Here is a 6736-nt window from a genome sequence, read left to right on the forward strand (position 1 = left end):
CTGGTTAAATTTCTAATATCTTGTGACCAGTGTAGAAGTGGGAAAAGGAAACTGTGCAACTCTCTAACCTATGTCATAACACTCTGTCAAAATCTTGGAATTTCAAGCTTCTCACGGGTATCTGAGGGTGTCACAGGATTAAAACAAAAGGGAAATTAAAATTAATCAAAAAAACTGAAAGAACTGCAGGTGCTGGAAATCAAAAACAAAAAAACAGAAATTGCTGGAAAAACTCAGCAGGTCTGGCAGTGTCTGTGCAGAGAAAGCAGAGTTAATGTTTTGGATCCAGTGACCCTTCTTCAGAAATTCTGCTGAGTTCAGACCTGTTGCGTTTTCCAGCAGTTTTTGTTTTTGTTTCAGATTAAAATTAATTTTTGCTTACCTTGTTCTGTTGATGCAAAGAATAATTTCAACCACCTTCAGTGGGGTGCGTGTGTCGTGGATTGCGCATTTTACAATTTGCAAGTCTCTGCTATTTCTCCATACTGGAGTGTTATAATCAGTAAATAGTGGCCCTGTGCTTGTGCTGTTAAAGCTGGTGTTAACACAAGGCATCGAATTTGTCTTGGTGGAGCTGCATTACAAAATTGGTATTACAGGCTAACTACATTAACACTGCTTCATCATGCAATTTCAAAACACAGATGAAAGTAGATGTGTTAAAATGGTAATAGGTGCCCTCTGGCTGTTTATCATAAAACCTCAATTTTAGCTGATGAGAGAGGGACCAGATTAATTTAGATATTTATGGCCACTTTCACTTGTTTAAGTAGGTACGATTTATTGAGCGCACAAATGCACTTTTTTGTTCATATTTATGCTTGAACATAGTTCACAATGTCCCTACACACACCATTTACACAGCATTTTTTTTGAATGCCTCAGGATATATTACAAAATGTTTACCTGCAAAATTTCAATTATATTCAATTAGAAAGTGTGTTGTTGAAGAGACTGTTACGGATGGGAAAAAGTGACAATACAACTACTTGGTTGAATGAACCCAGCTCTTGATTTCCTTCCATATCTCATAGAGATCACAAGCATCAGAATCTCAGGCCAGAGTAAATTTCATTGTCCATTAGTTTGAACAGAGGCAATAATCATCTTATTTCAAATATTGAAAGCTGCAGTTATAGCTCAGGTATGTTGTGACTCTGCAAATTGCACATTTACCCCTTGAGTCAGAAGTTGTAGGATCATGTGCCACTTCATTGCCTAAGGGAGTGCCACAATGCCGGCGATATCATCTTCTGGCTGAAAGATTTAAAAAAGACCTAATCTGCACTGTCGGGAAGATATGAAAGCTCCCATGACAAAGGGCAGAGGAACTTTCCTTACATCTTCACTTGACACTGCCATAGTAACTGCAGCCACAAAAATGAAGCTACAGAAGCTATCCATCCTTAACACCATACCATCTCAGTACCCTGTCTTTCTCTAACAACCAGTGCAGCAAAATGCCTTGTAATTGTTAAATTTTACCATGAAAAGTTCTCAATTAATAATGCTAACTTCTCCTGAGCAATAACAAAAGTGAAGAAACAGCAAACAGACAAACTACATTTGCTTCTGTTTGCCTTTCCAACACCAACAATGAATGATGATGGCACTGGTTGGAATTGGGTGTTATTTAGGTCCTGTCTTATTTGTAAACCCCATGCTGTAATGCTCTATCATGATGTGGGTGATATTCATCCTCATTAATGTTCTCACCTTCTGCCTCAGAAGATTTCAGGTGCTTGCCCAGCTCTTTAGCCTCCATCACATCCCCTCCTTGTCTTTTAATATGGATTAATGTGCATTTAAAATCCCAAAGGAATTTTGTCGTGGTATATACTCACATGACAATAGTAATAGTTGAAAAATATATCTTCTATAATCTTAAATCTTTCATCATTTGAGATATTTTGGCTCATTTTTCCTCAAAGCTGATAGCTGGTTATGATTGAATAATTTAATATGAAAGTCAGACATACAGTAAGGTAACCCTCTTTCCAGCTTTGTTTTGGAATTTTCTATGGTTCTCTTCTGGATATTAGATAATCTCTAATGTAGATATTGATGAAGTGATGACATGCCCGGTGTTAGTTAAATTAGAAATGTTCCACGGTGTGAAAATTCAAGATAAGTTAAATTTCTCAAGAAGTACTTGAGACTAAGTTTACAAAGTATTGAAAACGTACTTCATGGTTTTAAAATTTCAGATCACTGGGATGCTTATAAAGCACCAGGTATCACATTGAGATGAAGAATAATGATATCCTGTAGTTATATGACTCACAGAAGATTCATATTTCACAGGAAATATTATCTACATTCATGTGAAGAGAGTGATGTATTTTAAACGATTCTAATATAATTTATCTCAGTGACTAAAAAACAAATGACAAAACGCCATTGTAGATCAACTGCTGCTTGGAGGCATTCTGTTCCTCCCTGGGCAAGAACAGGTCAGGTTTTCATTTGCTAAAGGTGTTAGCAATCAGGATCCATGATTTAATCACAGTTCTGGAGGTCAGCCTGGGTTTACATCCTTGAAGCAGGTAGAGAGAGTCAGGAAATTTCCAGCTCAGCCCACCCACCTGCCTCAGGAGAAAATGCCCACAGGGATGGGATTTTCATTCCATTGGCTGGAGAGGGGAAAGGGAATGCTTCATGGTTGAGTTGGGCTTACTGTTCTATCTAAGTGTTTGATGCCATGTACTGAGGTGGGCTGCTTAAAAGGCTCATCTCAGAGATCCGGGATTTTAATCATAACAGAACAACAAAGCACATCTTTCTAGCGATCATCCCTCACACCCCCTACAAACATACCATGCCCCGTCCTTGTGAAACCATGCCATATCATGTCCAGTACACAGCAACACGCACTTCCATAGCCTCAGTACTGCCTCATGTACTTCACCCACTCCAATGTTGCCTCTTACACTCCATGCCAAGCTATGCCACACATTTGTCCATTCACCATCTGTACATTCTATGCAGAACCAATGAACACAATAATAACAGTACTAAACCTATAAATAAAACCAACTGTCATTCATAAGTTTAATACATTAAAAACTTCATTTCTCTACAGCCCTATAAAGTATTAACAGCAAAAACGACAAGCACTTGAATCCTCTTTATCATGTATATATTAATATTTTGCAATTGATGATAGAATAGAAAGAGCTATTAATCTAGATTTTCCTTCCCCTGCGGTCTGATCTCTTAGCTAAGAATACATGAGGTGACATATATGACAAAATCTTTTCATCTGGAATCTGTTGAAACCCTCATTCATACCTTGATTATCTCTAGACTCAACTATTCAAATGCACTCCTGTCTGGTCTTTCACATTCTCTCTTGCTTTATCTTAAGATTTTATGATGTGCTGTGTAGCAACTTGGAACGTTCATTACGTTGAAGGTGCTATATCAGTTTAAATCATTGCATTAGTCTTCATTTCCTCAGATCTAATTGCTGTTTTGTTTTCCACCCTTTAAGCCTTTAAGGTTTTCTTATTCATTTTGTTTCCCCACTTTCAAACTTAGTTCAATAGCATTAAAACCTAGTGGAGGTTATTAGTGTCAATTAGGAGACTCTAGAATAAATTTCTTGTGTGCTTCGCTCAATAACTTTCCCATCCTCACCCCAGATTGTGAGGTAAACCATCTTATTTCTGCCAATTTGGTTTTTAACTGAGTTAGCAAGATCTACCATTGCAAAACTTGATCTGAGGTATCACAAGGACAGCGAACTGTTATATAATTTGAATCTCATAAGTGATGATAAAAGAATTAGTTTCCTATGTGCTGTAATGTTTTGTTTTGTGCATTTTACCCATTGGATAGGCACCAGTAAAAGGATGGTGATTTAAAAAGAATTGCGTTACTTTATCTCAACCATTATTAAGACTAATGATAATAGCTACACTTATTAGAAGTGAAAGGATTAAAGTTGAAAGAGTTACATACAGTTTCATTTAGAAATGTGTTAGTAAAATAATGTAAGTTGTACAGACGATTAGCAGGTGTATTTCAACCAGGTAGCAAAGAATCAGGTCAAGAAATAAACGATAGAAACAGGATGTGGCTGAGCTGTATAATCACCATGATAATAGGAGGCCTTAGGTGGAAAGGGGCAATGTCTGATGTATGTACAATGGAAAATAAATGACATCTGGTTAACAGACAATTGTAAATGGTCAGATTAGAAATTGACTATGTGATCTAAGGTAATAAGAAATGAGAATTGTGTCTTTCTTTTTGTCAGAATTTAGTTTTAGAAGTTTGAAACTGACTCTCCTTGTGTATACATTATTAAACAATCGTAGTTTCTACTTAAGTCTTATCTTGATTTATCAAGTTGTACAACAACAGAAGTAAGAGTTTTGCTGGGGTTTCAAGTTGCTGTTGGCATGTAATATCAGGCTTGTGGTGCTTGACTCCCTTGCAAAAATGTTGCAATTGCTCCCACTATTAATCCCCTTGCTTCGGACTCAAGAATCAGAACTGAGAATTCATTTTAGATACAGGTAGGGGATCGCAATTGAACTCAGGAAATCCCATCTTGTGTTATTCCAGAAAAAGAGGGAACAGATCAAGAGTCGGAGTGACAACAAAGGCTCCACTCCAAATCCAAAGGAGGTAAAGCCTTGTCTCTTAATGGGTTCCTTGCTAGCTCTGCCTAGATTGAGTAAAATGTAAATCTAACAATTTAAAGGCATTTTTCAGAACTATCCACAGGATCTGTCAGAGGACTATTACTATCAGAGGAAATCAGAGATAAAGTCATTGTAACAGTGGATGAATCTAATTGTGACCTGTTCACTTGTGTTTTCAGTTCCTTCTCCAAATTGTAGTCTTGCTTCTCTTTGGTCCATCTGGGCCCCAGGTCGTGAAATTTCTTCTCAAAATATGACAGCTTTTAGCCAAGAATCAGACCTGCACATCTACACAACAAACGCAGGCTAAGTGAGATTTGGGTTTAGTCAGCACACCCTGGTCAAGACTGAGGCCCAGCCAGCACACATAGAACATAGAACAGTCCTGCATAGGAACAGGCCTTTTAGTCCACTGTGTCTGTACCAACCATGCTCCCATTCTAAACTAATCCCATCTGCCTACATATAGTCCATATCCCTCTATTCTCTGCCTGTTCCTGTTCATTTTTCCTACCTGTTACAATCCTTGCATTGAAATAAACACACTTCAGACCGCCAGTCCTGAAGTGTTGATTAACCTGGCCCTGCTGGTTCTTCCTATTAGATTTACTTAACCTCTACCTTCTCCTCAAACACTCCAATTCCTGACCTGCTGCTCTGGTTCCCGTTCCCCTACCACACTGGTTTAAATGCTCCCAAGTGGCACTGACAAACTATCCTGCCAGGATATTAGTGCCCCTCCAGTTTAGGCTCAACACATGCTTCTTGTACAGGTCCGTCCTGCCCTGGAAAAGGTCCCAATGATTCAGATATCTGAATCCCTCGCTCCTACACCAGCTCTTTAGCTATGCATTCTGTTGTGTTATCTTGCTATTTCTGGCCTCACTAATACTTGGCACAGGGAGTAATCTCAAGATTGCAATTCTAGAGATTCTGCTTTTCAACTTTCTACTGAACTCCCTAAATTCCCTTTGCAGGACCTCATCCCTCTTTCTGCTTATGTCTTTAGTACCAATAAGGATGACAATCCCTGGCTGCTCACTCTCACCTTTCAGAATATTATGTGCCCACTCAGAGACATCCTTGACCCGGGCACCATGGAGTCTCACCGACTGGCCACGGCAATGCCTATCTGTGTCCCTGACTAGAGATTCCTCTATCACTACTGCTCGCCTACACTTGGACTCTCCCTACTGTACAACAGAGCCAACCATGGCTCCACTGACCTGGCAGCAGCTACTGCCATCCTCTTACCTTAGTCAAGATTAAGGCCTGGCCGACATACATCTTGGTTGAGGTTGAGGCCCAGCCAGCAGATCCTGGTTGACTATTAGGCCTAGCCCGAACATCCTGGTGGAGAATTGGATCCAACCAGCACATCCCAGTTGATATCCTGACCTGACCTCTACTTCTTTCACTTTCTTCTTCTTCCCCTCAAGAAGAGATTGTTAATGGCACTGCAGACCTCCTGCACATGTGACCGGCCAGAATAACTCCTCCAATCACCAGATCCCTCTCACCCGCTCTTGATGCTCCTTCAATCATAGATTATCTCTTGAGGAGCAGCAACAGTGGAAGAGAGAGGGAACCTGGGATTGTGGAAGCATGAATGAGTAGAATCTGTGATTGGAGGAGCAGTTTCTCACACATCCCAATTCTCCTTCCTCCTTTTTAAAACCTTCTCAAAACATCACTGATCCACCTTTCCGTTACTTCTTTGAACTTACCCTTCTTGGCTCAGTATCTTTTTTTTTCCCGTACACACCTTGTGAGGAACTTTTGATTTAAAGGTGCTATGTGAATGCAAGCAGTTATTGACGCTATCAGGATAATGAGTACAATTATTGACAACGTCATCTTCCAATGATGTAAACCGACTAAGTTTCTTCTCATAGCTGTCTTTGTTTTCTCTCAGTGAAATAACATGCTTCTATTCTGTTCTCGCTGTTCACACTTTAAAACCAAATCATCGCCTCTTTGCAGAGCTTTCAGATAACGGGGAAATGAATCGATCACATGCTTTTTTTCTGTCTTTTAGTTCCATCCTTGAAATTTGAAATCATTGTGCTGTCTGAAGTAATAAT

Source organism: Rhincodon typus, chromosome 23, assembly GCF_021869965.1.
Source record: "Rhincodon typus isolate 14 chromosome 23, sRhiTyp1.1, whole genome shotgun sequence".
Lineage (NCBI taxonomy): Eukaryota > Metazoa > Chordata > Chondrichthyes > Orectolobiformes > Rhincodontidae > Rhincodon > Rhincodon typus.